The 18,533-nt window shown below is 42.5% G+C and overlaps 1 protein-coding gene across 5 annotated transcripts in view; it reads left to right on the forward strand.

The window, feature by feature from the left end:
- Positions 1–291: 291 nt before the first annotated feature.
- PLEKHM3 (pleckstrin homology domain containing M3) overlaps positions 292–18,533 on the forward strand; it is a 171,636-nt gene continuing 153,394 nt past the window's right edge. For all 5 annotated transcript variants that reach the window (XM_045852135.1, XM_045852139.1, XM_045852150.1 and 2 more), the window contains exon 1: positions 292–437. The gene's annotated coding sequence lies outside the window, so the exon portion shown is untranslated. The remainder of the gene's footprint in view (positions 438–18,533) is intronic.

Here is an 18,533-nt window from a genome sequence, read left to right on the forward strand (position 1 = left end):
CCGGATCCTAGTATGTTCCAAGTGAAATTTTCCCATTGCAAACACCATTTAGGTGTGGGGAGGAGCAAACAGGAGACTATCCGGCCCATGCCATTGTTTTCAAAATGCGTGTAGTGAGAACTGTGTGAGAAAACAAAGAGGTAGGAGGCCTGGTGGGTACAGTTTGAAGGCCCTGCCTGGCCCTTGGGTCCTCAGGCAGGGAAGACACGTCTTCCCTGCCTGGAACCTTGTGTGTGCGGGTCTCGCTTCCCGGCCTGCTGCGGGGAAGCGTTTAAGAGTGGGACCGTGAGAGGCGCCTGTAAACAGGGAGCCGGGCGGGGATGGTCCGCTGCCAGACCGGCTGTCATCGTGAGTCGGGCGGGTTCTTGAAGCCCAGTCCCAGCCAGGAGTAGACTGCAGGCCCAGCAGGTGAAGGGAAAGAAGCAGCCAGGGGCCAGGTGAGCATCTGCGCGCTTCTGCGCTGCCTGGCTGACCACTGGGGGAAGGGTGTGGGGATGACAGGGTTGTAAATATCTGAGAGGCGCCCTGGGGTGGCGGTGATGTTGCTGTTTGTTCCGCGCTCTGTTTTCATTTCATTCTGGAGGCTGCACTGCAATGCTGTGGATAATGGGTGAGGGGAGATTACCTGATGCCTTGTCTGCCGATTTTTATGAATTAGGTATATAAGCAGAAAGCAGTGTTCTTTCAGTGCGTTGTTTTTAGTACCCCCAACCCCCTCCCCGCTTCCTCCCCTAGGTCCAAGAAGCCAGACCTCAGCAGAGCTTTGAACTCACACCAATTGGGGCTCCCCCAGAAACAACTATTGTTCCTTCTGTTGACTCCGCTCATTTTTAATGTACAGTAAATGACACTATGTAACCGATGACAAGCATGATTTGGCCTTCTATCAGAGAATTACTAAGCTCAAAATTCAGGATAAGGAAATTTCAGTCCCACTCCTCAGATGAAATAAGTGGCTCCTGAGATATACAAATGAATGACAAATTAAGACTGATCTGGATTTGTAGCTTGTAAAGCAGGACATATTTGAATTTCCCAGATTAAACTGAGATTTAGCTATGTGCTGTTGTAAACTTATTTGGAAGTTTTTTCTCCTCCTTTTCATTTTTCCTCCTTGGAAAAGAGAAACATTTAGCACTTTTTCTATAATATTTTAATTTCAGTAATCACAGTGAATTGTGATTTGTATTCATTCATAAGGTATTTTATTATAAAATACCACATGTAAGTTATAATGGGAGTACCTAAAGTAAATATAAGGCAGTTTTTGTTTCATTAACTTCAAATGCCTTAACCATAATTGGGCTAACAGGTCAATAGGCGTGCGGCACCTCTTAGTTAGTAGAAGAATATTGAATTAAATTGCATAAGTATTTTTAAATTGTGTACATTAAGGAAATACTATTAATGTCCAATGAACTTGTCTTTACAATGAATATTTTCACAATGTAATGGTTAATAGCAACAGTTATAAAGCCAGTCTGGGTCTGAATTCCTTCTTGGCCACTTCCTATTTTGTAATGTTGGACAGTTTACTTACTGTGTTTCTTAATCTGTAGAATGAGGATAATAACAGTACCGATCACATAGGATTGTTGTGAGGATTAAATGTGTTAATATTTTTAAAGTGCTTAGACAGTGCATGTAGTAATTGCTGTATGCATGATTGTTAATAAATACATAAGGTAAAAATACACCAGTGTTGAAAGTAAGATGGTGGTTGCCAGCAGCTGAGGGGCGGAGCAAAATGAAGAATTGTTAAACGAGTACAGAGTTTCAGTTTTGCAGGATGAAGAGTTCTGGAGATTGGTTGCACAACAGTGTGAATATACTTAAAGGTACTGCACTGTACAAGCTAAAATGGTTAGGATGGTAAATTTTATATAATGTGTATTATAAAGTATTCCCACAATTAAAAAATTTTAAAGAGTACCGGTATTAGTAAAGTTTTACATTTAGAATCTTTATTAGCACACAGCAGCCCCATCCACAGCTGCCTTTGCCATTGTGAAAAATGCAACTCTGGCAGTCATCAGTAAGATTCGTTTATCTGACAAATTCATGCAATTAAGATATCATAAAGAGCACAAACAAATTATTTTAAAAATTATACCAAAGAGACTATGGCAGGCGCAATTCTAAAAGTGCCCCTATATTGAGATAGCATGCTTTAATTCGTGGAACCTGTAATATGAGAAAATATCTCTTGATTTATGTGTTGTAGAGCACAAAGCTAGGATGGGGAAATTATCTGGGTTGACCTAATGTAATCACAGGAGCCCATAAATGAGGAGCATTTTCTCTGCCTGGGCAAATCAGAGAGATTTGAAGCCTGAGAAGGACTGAACATGCTGTTGCTGTTTCGAAGATGGAGAGGATGCTTGGAAAGGAACAAGGGCTCCCTTGAGAAATATGGGAGGCCTGGAGTGGCTGGGGTTGGCCCAGCACGGAAACTGGAGCCTCAGACCTTGGGCCACAGGTAACTGGAGTCTGCCAACACACTGAATGAGCTCAGAACTGGATTCTGTTGCGGAGCCTGTTGTTAAGAACTCCTCTTGGCCAGCACCTCGATTTCAGCCTTGTGAAAGAGACCCTGAAGAGAATGCAGCCAAGCCCACCTAGACTTGGACCTTCAGAATTATGAAATACAAAATGGGTGTTGTTGTAAGCTACTAAGTTTGTGGAAATGTGTTACGTAGCAATAGAGAAATGGGCAAAAGACAGGAACAGACTATCCAGAGGAGAGAAAATAAAAGGACTAATAGACATATGAAAATGCATTTTCTCACCATTAGTCAAAGAAATGGAATTGAAGCAATAGCAAGGTACATTTTTCCAGCTTTCAAATGTACATACATTTTTAAAAATTATAACTCCACTTTAGTAAGTGTGCAGACACTGTCAAATGCTATGAGGGGTGTGCAAATGTTATAACCTTTCTGAAAAGCTCATTGACTTAATGTATGAAAAACCTCACTAATGCTCCTATCTCTTGATCCAGTAATTTGACTTCTAGCAAAGGAACTTATGAGAAATATTAAAAAAAATAATGTTCACAGATGTTTTAAATGGTTTTGGATAGAAAAGTCAGATATTGGCAACAGTCTGAGTGCCCAACAACAGGAGAACAGTTTAGAATAAATTATGGTATCATAAAAAGATATGGAGTTGGAGAGACATGTAAAAGCATATTTATGAAGAATTTTAACCATGGAAAGGTGTTTATCAGTTATTGTTAGATGGGGGACAAGTAGGGTAGGGAACTGTATTTACAGTATGTGCTCCACTGTGTTTAAAAATCACAGATCTGCCTACATCGGAAGGGGCCAGAAGGGCCAAAATGTGGCAGTGCTGTTTCCCACTGAAGGGTGAATAGGCACTGTTTATTTGATCTCTTATACTTTTCTGTATTTTCGAAATGCTGAACAGTGAACTTGTAGTAGTTGTTTATCATCACAATAGTCCATTGCCATTATTTTGAAAGCTGTTAGGTCTCTGTGCTTGGGGAACAGGATGAATCTAAAACACTGTCCAGTCAAATAATGGAGAAAATAAAAATTCATTGAGTAACTTAAATATGTGGCAGAAAGTGATTTTTTTAAGGAAAACTATAAGATAGGAAATGATACGAGGTCTGCATAGAAGGTATCCAACCAATTGATATAAAAAATAGAGACGTTTATTGAAGAAAATACAAGAAACTTTGTACGTGGAACAATGACACCTCAGTTGCCTTTAAAGTAGGCACCTTAAGACCTCATACAGTTCTCCCAATCTCCCAGTCAGCTGTCCTGTCATATTTTCCTGAATTTCATCGACAGTCTGAAATCTCTTCCCCTTCAAAGGTGATTTTAGTTTTGGGAAAAGCCAGAAGTTACAGGGTGCCAAATCTGGGCTGTAGCAGGGCTGAGTCACCTGAGTGATTTGATGTTTTGACAAAATACTCTGCATAACACATGATGCATGAGAGGGCACATTGTCATGATGAAGCTGCCAATCACCATTTGCCCAGAGCTGTGGCCTTCTGAATCATCTGAATAGTTTTCATGGAGGAATGTTCAAGCTTAATGCAAAATTTGATGCAGATTTGTTGCTCTACTCCCTCGATCATCTTGAATGCAATGGCCACACAGTACACATGCTCACCCAATGGTGTCTACCACCCCCACTGACTAGTACAGTGAAGTCATCATCATTCATGCATACATGCACATTCCAGTCTGCTCTCCTTAGTTGCCAGGTTACATTGATGTCAGGCAAACCACTCTCGTTATATTGACAATGGCTGGACTTTTTCTGGATAGACCTCATAAATATTGTTGGAAATGTTGAAAATAAAGTCAGATAACTTATCTCTCAACAGGATAATCAGAGAAAGATTTGTGGTAGGAAAAAGATCACTGAATATTATACTGAAATAATAGGAAAAGAAGGTGCATGGTTAAATTTTTATGAAAAGTCTTTGTTTTTTCATAGATTGATGGGTTATAGGCTTTGCACTATTGACCTCAGTTACCTATACAAGTGTAAAATAAAGAACTATGATGGATACATAGCCATTTGGAAAAAAAAAAAGCAAAAATCCTGCATGTTATGACCATGAAAACCAGGCTGGACCTAGGCCAGTAACATGTGCATTAAAAAGCATCCAAACGTCATATTTTATCAGATACTTGATGTACTCTATTTCTGTTTAATTATGTGTGTAACCTAGTACTTGAACTCAAGTCATTTGCATATTGAGAAGCAGGTAGGTAGATGGGTGCTACTTTTTAAAAATTTAATTTATTTATTTTTAGAGAGAGGGGAAAGGAAGGAGAAAGACAGGAAGAGAAACCTCAATGTGTGGTTGCCTCTCACGTGGCCCCACTGGGGACCAGGCCCACAACCCAGGCATGTGCCCTGACTGGGACTCAAACCGGCGACCCTTTGGTTCACATCACAGCTCGAGCTCAATCCACTGAGCTATACCAGCCAGGGTGATGGATGCTACTTTAATTACTAACTTTAGAAGACCTGATTTTAGCAGAAACCTTTGCAGATTTTTTATGATACTCCGTCTCTAGACAGCTTCCAGGAGCACCGGGCCCCAGCCACTCCTTCTTCATTTTTCCCACTGGCTCCCTTACCTGCTCTCACTTTACCCTAACCTCTCACAGCCCTAGAACGTGCACAAAGTGTGCTGCCCCACTGGCTGCTAGGCCAAACGCCGGTTTTCTGCATGGGGAACGTTAACCCCTTCAAAGAAACCATTTGGAGGGATATCTGGCAAGGAATTTCTTTTTTCTTTTAGAGTGGATTTTGTATGTGGTTCATAGGCTTGGAGCTAAATAATTCAGAGGACTGAGGACTGAGTGAGACTGTGATAAAAATGACCACTGGCAGTAAATTCCATGCATCGTGTTTGTTCTAGTTCATTGGCTACTGTAGATATTCCAGACAGACAATAAAAAGCCCACATAACTTACCTTCATACTGACAACAAGGTAAGAACTTCATTTGGTCCATGAGTGTAATTAATCCTGGTGGCAACATGAGTAATGAGCAGAAACCCAAGTCAAAATATAGAGGCTCTTGCATTGAGATGACAGGTCTGCTATTTTCATTAACATTTTGTTTGTTTTTCAAATACTCATTAACTGTTCATTTGAGTTATGTGTTTCAAACTGGATTCCCTGGTTATATGCCACACTTATGAGTGTGGTAGAGATTTATTTGTTCAGTTATCTTGATTAGTGTGACCAATTTATAATTCAGTACAAACTAAAGCTGCCCTGTTCTTCCTTATCTAGTTTACTTTTGGACATTTATCTAACTTGGAATTTGCTAAATATCCACTTCACCTTGTGGCCTGGAGATGTGATTATAAATATAGATTTTCAGTCACAGAACAGGGAACATATATTATAGGTTAGAAAACATCAGAAATGTAACCAGCAGTTTTTATGCTCCAGGAAATTAACTAAATGACCTCCTCCCATGTGTCCTTGATCCATTTTTATCAGCACTTTAATTTTTCCAGAACAATTTCTCTTCCACCCTTAAGGGTTCATTGATTCATTGATGGAACAAGTAAGAATTGAGCACTTGTTCTGTGCTGTGGCACAGAGCTCTTGTACTTGGAGCTAGGAGTACAATGGGACAGAACAGGCACACTCTTGCCTTCATGAAGCGTACAGTCCCTGGGGGAGGCAGACAAGTGACCAGGCCATTGTACACAGAGTGAGGAGTAGTACAGTGGAGGAAATCAGGGTGCTGCAGGAACACATATGGGGCATGCCCCAAATGGACGTGAGAGGTCAGGGAAGAAGTGATACCTCTGCAAAGACCTGGAGACAAAATTAAAATTAGCCAAGTTGTGTGCCTGTGTGTTACAGGATGGGATGTGGGGAGGGAGATTAAAGAGATAAACCTAGGGAAGTGAGTGGCCATGAGCTCTTACAGGCGATGTGGAGGAGTGTATGGTTTATCCAGGAGACAGGAGGGTTTGAATTTTAGACGAGAGTGGGCGTGTTCAGTTGGTGTGGCTGTAGACCAGGGTTTTAATTTCAGAAAGCCCACTCTGGCCGCAGTGTGGCCAGTGGATTGGTGGAGGGCAAAACTGATGGGCGGAGGACTGGGCGGTGGTGTCTGAACAGTAACGAAAGCAGAAATGAAGGAGAGAAATGGGTAGATTTGGCAGATCTTGTAGAAGCAGAATCAGTGTGACTTGCACATTTGGAGTGACTGAGGGTTAGGGAGCCAGAAGGGTCAAGGGTGATGGTCATCCTTCTGGAGGGGAGGGTGTCCTTCACTATATGGAGAATGCCAGGGGGAAGGGCAGGTTGAGGGTAAGAGGAGGAGTTTGGTTTTGTGCATATTAGGAACTAGAAGAAAACCAAAAGCAGCTGCATGTGTGAGTCCAGAGCCCAGGAGAACAGTCTGTTCTGTTACCCATCTACCACATGGATCGTAGCTGAAGCCACAAGAATAGAGAAGATCACAGGCAGAAGAGGAACTTCTTGAAAAGGTTATGGGTGAAATGGAGCAATACCCTCATTTACGATGTGGGCAGAGGAAGGGGAGCCCATAGAGGGGACTGAAAGGAGCACCCAGAGATAAAGGAGAAATACTGAAGAGACTGTGCCAGTGAAATAATGAGATTGATGCAAAGGGTGGGTGTTCAGTAGGCGAGACACTGCTGAGTTTTCAGTCAGGTGCAAAGTGGGAAGTCTCTGGTTTAGCGACAAGGAAATTAGCCTCTGCCTGTGCGGTTTCAGCTGGGGCAGAACCAGATTGCTTCTGGGGAAGTTGGACAGGTGGTGAGAGGTGGAGTCAGAAAGTATACAACTTTGAAGAAACTGCGAAGAAAAAGAGAGGAGGAAGAAGTCTCCAAGCTGTAGAAGAACTTGGGAGACAAGGGAGGGTTTTATGTACTTATCTTTTCTTCTTTGAAAAGAAGTACTCCTCTGAGTCATCCTGCATCTTGTACTATGGAATCCCTTCACTTCAGGACCACGAGAAAAGCCATGCATGGCAACTCACGCTGCCTTGAAGAGTGCGGGAGGAAGCTTTGAGTAAATGAAACCTTATCTCAGAGCTTCCTAAACTAATTGCTGTCACCAGCTTGTTGGTTTACAATGGAGGAGATGAAGAGCATGCAGTGAGCCTTCCTCTGGCACCGCCCAGACAACCCCTGCTCCTTCCTGTGTCCTGCTGTGGGGCTGGCAGAACACTGCGGCCTACCATTTCATTTACACTCTAAACACCCTTTTGTAGGGCAGGAATCCTTATTTGACCTACATCTGAAATTCAGGTTCAACTGACTCGCCCAGAATTCTACATCTGGTCGTAGTGCATGGAAGTTCCAAACGCAGGTGTTTTAATTCCAGATCTTCCGATCTGAAAGTCATTGCCCTTCACTGAAAGGTTAGATATAGTATCTATATTTTCACTGTAGTGTGGTCAAATGAAACCTTGGGCATATTGTCTGTTAGTACACTTAAAGAAATGAGACTGAAAGTTGTGGATCAACTTTTTTGTTGTTGTTTTTATATTGATATTTGTCCCCACAGCACTCCCCCGCAAAAAAGTTAAATTGGTTTTAGAAGGAGGCAATTTATTTGGACATGCCTTAATCATTAAAATGTGTTGAATTATCTATAGTCACATCTAATTTGAAACTATTTCTTTTAATTCTTTTGACACAAGCACTTATTTGCAGGTTTTTAAAGAGCAAACATTTTTACAAGTGTTTCTATTTATTGGTTAAATGAAAAATGATGTCTTAGAGAAACATTAGTAAAAGGTCTGGGCAATTAGGACAATGTAAACATTTGCAGAAGCACTTGTTTGGCCTAAATGAAGTCACAGTTATACACTTGTAGGCATTCCAAGTATTGTGTCCAAGGTCACTAAGAGAACTGAGCTTAGCTATCTAGTTAGAGAACAGCCTTTTATTCTGTTTGTTCAGGGACCTCTCATCCCTCATTCCCTTAGAGAACTTACAATGACAAAGAAGAGGTGATTTTTTTTTTTTTTGGTAAATTATGTAAGTGTAAACTATTTCCCTGGGCACAAAGATGATACTAAGCAATTAACTTTCTGAGTTGTGGGATTAACAAACAGAAGGATTTAAAAATAAATATTAAAGTTTCTGGTGTTTGATGCTAAAATTCAAAGCATCATGTGTGTAAAATTTTAGTTGTGTTATCGGAACGCCATTAATTTACTATGAATTTTCTCATGCTGACTGTGTATGCATTTTAGAGTCGTCTCTACTCACTGGCCATATTACCTTGAACAAGGTACTTGACTCTGAAGTCTCAATTTCCTTACTGAAATCGGTAGTAATAATAGCAGCCCTCTGATAGGTTGCTGTGAGGATTTAACAATATAATGCAGCTGAAGCGCTTAACATAATGAGTGCCCTTTAGTAAGTACTCAATAAATATTAGCTATGACTCTTTACTCTTGGTCTTGGCTTAGGAATTATAAGACCTATCTTTATTGTTTAAAATATTTTATTAAATACATCATTCCACATTTAACGTGTGCCCGTCCACTTTGGAGGAGACCCCTGCAGGGCCTTTTTGGAGTTTAGTACCATAGTAGTCTCTGAGGCTGGGCAGCTGTGTGAGCCCAACTGTCGTTCTAATGTCAGATCAAAACAAAGAAATATGGGCCTATCCGGAGTTCTAGAATTCAACTCCAGAGTGCTTACATGCTGCAGGATTGTTCCATAAAAATTCATTTCATACTAATAATAGTCCATAATAAAAGAAATTTAGCCCTGGCTGGCGTAGCTCAGTGGTTTGAGCGCGGGCTGCAAACCAAAGTGTCGTAGGTTCTATTCCCAGTCAGGGTACATGCCTGGGTTGCAGGCCATGACCCCCAGCAACTGCACATTGATGTTTCTCTCTCTCTCTCTTTCTCCCTCCCTTCCCTCTCTAAAAATAGATAAATAGAATCTTTAAAAAAAAAGAAATTTAGACTCAGGTTTGGAGACAAAAGTATAGTGTTCTTCTCCATACTTTGTAAACTTTTCCTTTGTCCTCTATGATGGGCAGAGGTTTTTGGGCCTTCATGTTGTACACAGTAAGATAGCAAAGACTCATCCTTCTCTTTTGCCTTCCCTAGTCCTTATCTTTGAGGGTCAAAGACTGTGTTTTATCTGCCTTTGCCAGCCTTGCTTGTTTTTGGACAGAATTGTTAAAGGCTGCTCTATAGTCACCCTTATCACAGATTAAGTCCAAACGGGAGGGAGGGGTCATGGATGCAGTCCATCACCACTCTGTATGTCTGTCCTTTCAAATAAGAAGTGAGTCACCTTTTGATCTCATCATGAGTTGTTTCTCTCCAGGTGCCATTTAACAAAGACCCAGGCTCACTTACTTTTTTTTTAAGCAGGTTCAAGTGTAGCAAAGAAAGAAAAAAAAAAAATCAGGTAATTACCTCTCATGTACATTCACCCTAAACACCCATAGGAAGCAGTTTTGTAAATAGGTGCTAACCTATAAGCTGGTTATTGTTTTGAAGGTTAAAGGTGTAAGCAGTTTCATGTCCCTTCTGTTAATCAGCAGCAATGACCTAAGGAATTAAAGTCAACAGGAAGTGAGGCAATTTTTCATTTCCTGTAACATCCCAGCTACCCAGCAAAGGCCTCCTGGTGACCAGTGTTTCTGTGGGTCAGAAAGACTCGGACAGCCTGTGGAGAGGCCCTTGGCGCGCTTGCCTTCCACCCATGCAGTTGTCGGGTCACTTCAAGCTCACCCTCCAGTGGGACCTCGGAAGCTGTTACTAAACATTTACAGCTTCATGAGAGAAGTATCACTTCTGGGGCAGGTATGGTTGGTTTTGTTGGTATGTTTATTTCCTTTGTCTTTGATTTCTTTCAACTGAAGTCATCTTTGTATATATACATATTATTGGGTCATTTAATTATGTTGTGTCACTTAAGACCCTTTATTGTCCCTTGATTAGTAATGATTCCTTCTTTATGTTCCCATGACACCTTTTGTTTACTTCTATTAAGGCACCTTTTGCACTTGGTTTTGTGCTATTTTCCATCAGCTAACTAGCCCTTTGAGGATGGGAGCTGTGTTTTGTATCCCTAGCACCTAACATAGCGTTTGGGTACTCGGTCCATCCTCTGTAAAGGCCGGCTGAGCATAAATGGTTGTGTGGTTAGGAATCAGCTAGCTTCTAATGGGACTAGTAATTGTTTTAGATTTTTTACAAAGAACTTTTACATACATTATCCACATCTGTGCTTTACAGCTCTCTAAGGTAGAGGGGGGCAGGCGTTAGCAGGACTTGCGTGTGGCCGACAAGGAGAGCCCAGAAGCCCCGAGTCAGCCTGACTTGCTGGGAGTCAGTCCTTCAGCTTGGGAGGCAGTGCCAGGACAGGAACCCTTTTCCGGTGTCGGAAGTCTGTGTTCTTCCCGTTGCTACACCTCTTTCTCATTGAATAAACTCAAAACTGGGTAGCTCCTGGGTGGATTCAGCCTTACTCCTTGTTTGTGGTCCTTCTAACACTAGGGCCTCTGAGTGATTTAAAGTGATTTAAAAGGTGATTGAACTTGGGTGGCTCACAAGGACTCAGTAATTAGACAGGGATTCCAGGAACTTTTTCCTCTTTCCCATGGGAACTCCAGCCGACAACAGATGAGTCATCTTGGTCTCTCTTACATCATCTTTAAAATAGTCCTGCTACTTTATTCACCTCTCTGTGCTGCGATTACTACATGTATTTATCAAGAAGCGTATCAAGCACTTTACAAAGTATACTCGAGGCATGCATGTGAGGATGATAATTCTCACTAAAGCCAAGTGACTTTCGCTTAGGTTAGCTGAATTCGAGGAGTTGTGAGGAAATCTGATGACGTTTGGTCCTGTACTGGGTTTGGAAGCATAGCTGGCATCACTTGGGCTCCAGAGGAAGACTGTAAATAGTTACATCAGCCAATGGTACCTTTAAATTTAAAGCTACTTCTCTGGCTCTTTTGGGGTGTCTCGCATGTCTGGGTCGCAGTGCACCTCCTCGGCGTGGTTGTTACCTTGGTTGTTGTGGTCTGTCACCCACTTAGCCCATGGCATCTGGCTCTGCTCGGGCGACACCTGCACGGACCCTGGGCGGTTACTCCCTGTTGCCATTGGAGGCTGACTGTAGCAACATTGGCTTTTATGATGGAAATTTCCACTTTCTTCATCCCAAGCCTAGGAAGAAGATAATTTGAATGGCTCTTTGGTTTGTTTTTATATCACTCTCCCCCGCCATGGAGGTAAAAGGCAATGGAAAACATGGAGTCTACATTTTTAGACACTTACACAAGTGAAGTTTGTGTCTGTCTTGTTGCTAAAAGCAGGACATACTGGAACTCGGGTGTTTTTAAGAAATAGGCTTCCCAATCAGAACCCTTGACTCTTCAATCCCGTGGTTGACCCAGGGGCATAATAACATCACTGCCTTCAATAACAAAGCAATCTGAGATTTGAAGTGTCATGCTTATATTTAGTTTGGTTTCTGGGAAAACATCTCAGGGCATCAAATGTCTCAATGATTTTGCAAGTGGCAAACAATAAACAAACATGGAGCTGTACTGACGAATGCTTTAAATTGATTGCCAGTGGGTGTTTCAAAGGAACATCTCCTTACTGGCATTAGAAAGAGCTTGAGCTCAAAGTCACTGGAAAATGAGACCAGCTAAGTTGCTGATTTGGAGTCGTTCACAAAATAATCCCCAAGTCCTGCATAGGTGCTTTTGTTTCTACAGAAGGTCTGAGTGAGGTCTTTTGCTACCTGACCTTTGCCATGTTATTTTTAAACCTGGTTTCAATAGTTTCTAAGCTTTCTCTACCAAGAAAAAATGTATTATATTGGCTTTCTCAAGTCAATATAATATTTTGGAAAGCATGTCAAATTTTACTTCAATGAGTTTATAATGAATTCACATACACTTTTGTCAGAAAACCAGAGTGGTGTTTATATTTATAGGTGGCAGTGCTTTGCAAGCATACTCTTCATGTAGTTGTTCATTCAACAAATATTTCCTGAGTACTCACGGTATACTGGCTGCGTTTCTAGGCCCAGTGGGGTTATACAAATGAAGTAGACTCGAATTGCTGTTCTCAATTGGATGTAAGTCCAGTAGCGTGTGTGTGTGATTTTAGGCAAATATCTTTGAGCCTCAGTTTCTTCATCTGTAAAATGGGGATAGTAGTACCCACATGAGGGTACCTCAGAGATAACTGTAAGCAACGTCTTGGAGTTGGGAAAGCATGATATTTGAGCAATAGAAGAATTTCATTCTCCAATGTGAAGGAAAAGAGTGTATTTTGTGGAAGAAGAGAAGGAAATTGTATGGGCAAGCGAGGCCAAGACTGTGAAAGGCCTAGGGCATTGGATGTCATGGTCAGTGAAAGAGTCACTGATGGATTTTCTCTGCTACGGTCTCTCCAGTGCCTAGAACTGTGTCTAGCCCGAGGGAGCACTCAGCAGAAAGTTAGTGAATGAGTAACTGACTATGATTTTAGACAAACTGAGCTTAGTTTTGTCACAAGTTGTGCCAGTTAGAAATGCCCTAGAAGCAGTTGGGAACACAGGACCAGAGGTTGGGCCTGAGATTGACTCTGGAGGTGGAACTTTGGGAGGCGTGAACATAGAAGTGTTATTGCAGTCATGAGCATGGATAAATTGACCCGAGAAACACATGTAGCCGAGTCAGAGTGGAGGGCTCAGGTAGCGCCCCCATCTGATGAGGAACCTGTAAGGAAAGGAGGAGGAAGGAGATTGAGAACGAGGGGTAAACTAAGAGAATGGGGTGCCTTTGGCGGAGGGAGGCCATGTTTGAAGAGGGGCCGGCTAGTAGCGTAGGGAGGGTCAGGGCTGCGGAGCACCCTGCAGGTGTGCAGTGGGGAGGTCCGGGCGTGGCTGTGGAAGGGAAGTTCCACTGATGGGGTCCTATGCCAGGTCGTAAGGTGTAAGTGGCACAGCACATGCTGGGACATTTATTTTTCTCAGGGTTAGTATTTACCAGTATTTCTTTTTGAGCATACATTTAAACAGTGTGCCCAAACTCTGTATATAATCTGATTCCAATTAAATATTGGATAAAGCACAACTATCGATTTATTCTTTCTGAATTGTAAGATCTTGACTGATTTTGCCCTGTGTTTGTCACTATTGTCCAGAGTTTCCATGAGTATTTATTACTTTTAGAACTAGAAAAAACACTATACAAATTATTTTTTAAAATGTTACACTTCTAATGTATCGCATGGCAATAAACTTCTCATTTCTTGAAACTTGTGTACAGTGCAGCCGTTGAGTGTTCCCTCCAGGCCCATGAAAGTGGGTGGGATTCCACCCGGGTTCCTAGCTGTCCTCCTCTGAAAGAGCTCTTGGTATGAGGTCTGCATTGGCACCATTTCCTTACCCGCTGCTTGTGCCCTATCTGTACTTCACCAACATGCTTACTCTGTCCTTGTGACAAAAAGCACCACGAAAACCCAGAACCTCTTGTAGCCTCATGGTCCAGACATGTCATCTTACTAGGGCCGACCCTCTGGCGGTGGATCCTTCGCATTGTGTAAGTCGCAGACAAGCCTCGGTGGGCCACAGCCTTAACCAAAGTGAGGAGCACGTGAAAGCCACATGTGCTGACCACCCTTGAAATCGCCCTTGATTTCAAAAGGATTGGCAGAAAGTTTATCCTAGGTGTCCTTGGTGCTGCATTTTTCTCCGTAGTCCAGCCGCTTCTAAAATTACATGGCCCAGACACCCTCTCAGCACTCACTCGATTCTGATGACAAGCCATTTCGTCCAGTGGGAGGAAGGCGGCACTTCTACCAAACAGCTTGGGAGAACATGGCATCTCTGTGGGGGCCGGGCTGGTCTCATACCTGCTTCTGTCTCTGAGTGGGAGGACTGCCGGATTCACATTGCCAATTAGCCCTGCCCAGCGAGCATGTAAATGGCAGATTTCCTCCTTAGAAAGTAGCCTTACCCGGATTCTCCATCCTGTTACCATTTGATGCATTCATGGGATTCTTGGGGTTGGCCTTTGGTTACCATCCTAACGAACAGATCTCCAGAACTTTCTCTTGCCAATATGAAACAACTGCTCTTTTCCCCCTGCCCCCAGCCCCTGGTAACTACCATTCTACTTTCTGTTTCTATGAACATGACTGCTTTAGATACCTCGTGTATATTGAATCATGCAGTATTTGTCTGTTTGTAACTGGCTTATTTTACTTAACATGATGTCCTCCAGGTTCATTCATATTATAACATGTGACAGGATTTCCTTTCTTTTTAAGGCTGAATAATATTCCATTGTATGGATATACCGTATTTTCTTTACCTGCCTCTCCTGTAAACAAAGTAACATCAGAACACAGACATGCCCATCCATTTCCGTGTTGTCTGTGGCTGCTTTCCCACCACAGCTGTAGAGGTGAATGTTGCAGAAGTGACTGTGTGGCCCACAAAGCCCAGAATATTTATTATATGGCTCTTCCAGAACATGTTTGGAAACTCCTGTTCACTAGGGAGAGTCTGAAAGGTTCAGAGAAGTGATGTGGAGGCTGTGTTAGAGGAGGAAGACCATGCTGGCTTTGTGGGGGCACCCAGGCGTGGATGTGGAACGTGGCCTAGAGCCTAACTGAGGTGGAAAAGACAGTCTACAAAGGTGACTTGTCTAGTGATGCTTTAGACATCCAGGGAAGGGAGAGACCCAAAGGGACTGATTCCTCAGGAGAGACTTCGCAGAGGGTTGGGACTTCGGATGGGATGGATGGCATCCATGCAGGGCTGCTTCACCCTCTCACCATACCTTAACAGGCGAGGCAGGACGGTGAAAGCATGCAGAGCTGTGTCCTGCAGATAGCAAGGCCTGCACTGGAATATAACTTCCGCAAGGACGGGGCTTTACTCTGTTCACTGTTGTGTCACCAGTGCCTAGAACACAGTAGCTGCCCCCCAAAATATTCATGGAATGAATAAATCACTGCTCCCCTCAGTGACTCCTTTTAGCTATTTCATTTGTACTGTGCAAATACAGGTGCAGCCTGGATTTCTCACACTGGTCTACTCATTCGTTTATTACATTCAGGAGTGATTTTGGGGGGAGGACTGTGGTTAATGCAGCAGCTGTCTTTATTGTTTATTGCTAGAGATAATCATGTGGAGAGAGGGCTGTAAGTCAGAAGTACTGACAACAAAGGAAAAAGGAGTAAAAGAAAACTATGTCAAGTGATTCTAAAGATAGCCACTCAAAAAAATTCATTCATTTATGCACCAAATATTTATTGAGCTGCAGTTGTGTTCTGGGGTCCAAGGGTGAGCAAAAGAGGCAGTTGCTGCCTGAGGGGATATTGACATTGAAACTGGTAATCACAAATGTGATGTGTGTAACTCCCAAAGTTCAGGTGCCACGGAAACTTTAACAAGGACTTTTAACCTAGAGAGTGCTTCCCTCAGGAAGTGATGAGTCCTGATTATTGGTTGCTATGTGACAAACTACTGCCAAACTTTGTGTCTTCAAACAATTTATTCTCTCTCATGGTCCTGGGTTAACTGGGCTCAGCTGGAAAAATCTCACTTGGGATCGTGCATGAGTTGCAATTAGATACTGGCTGGGGCTGGAATCCTTGGAAAACCCAACTGGGCTCTCATCCAAGATGGCTTCTTCACTCACATACCTGGTGCCTCTGTGCTCTCCTCTGAGGACTGCTTCTCGTATCTATTTCCATCCTCTATCAAGGTAGCTTTTTGGACTTATTTTCTTAGGTGCATCATTTCAGATCGTGAACTTCTTTAGGGCGAGAGCTGCATCTTATTCGTCTTTCCAACTTTAGTGTCTTAATCATGACATGAACTTATTAGATGATAAGTGGATGGATAGATGAGTGATTTTCAGGATGCCTCGTTACAACAGCATTGCAATGTTGTTTTAAAGTTGAATTTTACTACCCTTTTATGAGGATTAGATGAGGCGATGCAGGGAAGGTGTCCATGGGACCTCTTGCTCCCTCTGGGCCTCAGTGTCTCCTTCTGTGGAAGGCTGGGGTTGAGAGGATGATCTCAAAGGCCTCTGGTTTTAGAACGTGTGCGATGGAAGCGTTGCACCGCCCAGGACTCCTGGCCATCCGGGGTCCTTTGCTTCTCACCAGTCTGTGAAAACCAGTCTGTGCCCCGAGCAGAGGGCACAAAGAGTATACTTCTGGATATTATGATTTAAAAAAAAAAAGGAAGGAAAGAAGGAAAAGAAAGAATCGCTTTGGAGGTATTGACACTCTAGAATGATCAAAGAAACTGATACGGAATTTTAAGCACTGGGTGAGAAGAGAAACATCCACAGTATAATCTGAGATGAGTAACTCAGTGCTCTGCACCTCGATGCCTCTTCTGTACAATGGGAAACATGTTTGTTACTTATGTTTATCTGAAATCATAGTAAAGAAGGAATTAAAAGCTATAAGATTTATTCTATATTTCTCTTTTTTTTAGCCTCCCACATACAAGATAAAATTTTAAAAAACCTTCCAAGTTTCAAAATTAGAGAGGTAGTGAAACCCTACGGTACAGCTCAAGAGGCTCACGTCCTCGTGGAGGCACAGAAAGCAAAACCCTGTTTGCTGCTAGAAGAACACTGTAACTGGTTTTATCTCTAAAAATCAACCTGTGCCTTGTTTCATGTGTGCTTACATAATAAATATCAAAGTATAAAAGTAGACAGATTCACAGTCATTATCACTTTACAAGAGGTCAACCACCGAGTTCTGGTGAACTGCAAACCCCCTTGATACGTTTGAAATAAAGGGCCGTATATCCTATTTACTTACATACATTGAGCAATGTAGATTGGTGCTGTTGATTGAAATGTAATGATTTAACAACCTAGGTGCTAAAAGTGATTTTAATTAACCATAAGAATTGTGCACTTTAGCACTGGCTGGCGTAGCTCAGTGGATTGAGCGCGGGCTGCGAACCAAAGTGTTGCAGGTTCGATTCCCAGTCAGGGTACATGCCTGGGTTGTGGGCCATGACCCGCAGCAACCGCACATTGATGTCTCTCTCTCTCTCTTTCTCCCTCGCTTCCCTCTCTAAAAATAAATAAATAAAATCTTTTTTTAAAAAAAGAATTGTGCACTTAAAAAAAAAAGAAAGCATATCCATGTTCTTGAGAGGCAGCAGCTTGCAAAGATGTTCTTCATTGCCCAGCTTCACCTGTTTGTAAGCAGTCCAGTGGACATAGAGACTTTGCCTAGTTGCTATTTTTTGGCAAAAATACAAAGGTATATGCGGCTGTTGAATACATGAAATGTAGCTAGTGTACCTGAGGAACTTTATTTGATTTTAATAAATTATAATGGCCATTTATGGCTAGTGTCTACTGTATTAGACGGCCTCACCATCGAGTTCTGCCCTGGTCTGGCCTGACCTCAGATCTACTGTTTCCCAGAGAGACTGGACTGGTGCGAGGATCCTCTCTGCCCAGCCTAGAGGCTGGACCTGTACTCCCAGGCCAATCTTCCAAGCCTTTTTCCAGGACCACTGGAGGAATTCTGAAGTCCAGTTGTCAGTAGGCATTACGTAACCTAAACCTAGGAAGCACAAGCACAGCTACATTTGGCTTTAGTGAAAGGACAGAGTCTCCCTCTCTACAAATTATCAGTGCTTTCAAGGTTTGTGAAAGAACTCATGCATTTATGACTTTCAGACTGATTACCATAGAGGCCTAGTTACAGAATTCCTAGTCTCTTTTGCTTACTATTTTAGGTCAACATATCACAGAGATTTGCCAGGGTAGTCTTTTCACAATTGCTCTCAAAGCTTTCTCTGTGTGAGTAAAAGCTATTGACCTTAATTCCCCTTATCAAGAGTTCCGCTCTGCTCTGTGTGAGTTCTAATACAAAGCAGGCAGTGATGTGTACTCTTGACAGTGGAACTTCTGTGCGTGTGTCATCCACCTGTGGGCATGACTGCCATAGAGAATATGGAAAGGTGGGGATGTAATTGGGCAGGTTCATGTGCTACAGAATACAGTGAA

This window comes from Phyllostomus hastatus, unplaced genomic scaffold (genome assembly GCF_019186645.2).
Source record: "Phyllostomus hastatus isolate PE091 unplaced genomic scaffold, TTU_PhHast_1.1 phas_contig_137, whole genome shotgun sequence".
NCBI classification, from domain to species: domain Eukaryota; kingdom Metazoa; phylum Chordata; class Mammalia; order Chiroptera; family Phyllostomidae; genus Phyllostomus; species Phyllostomus hastatus.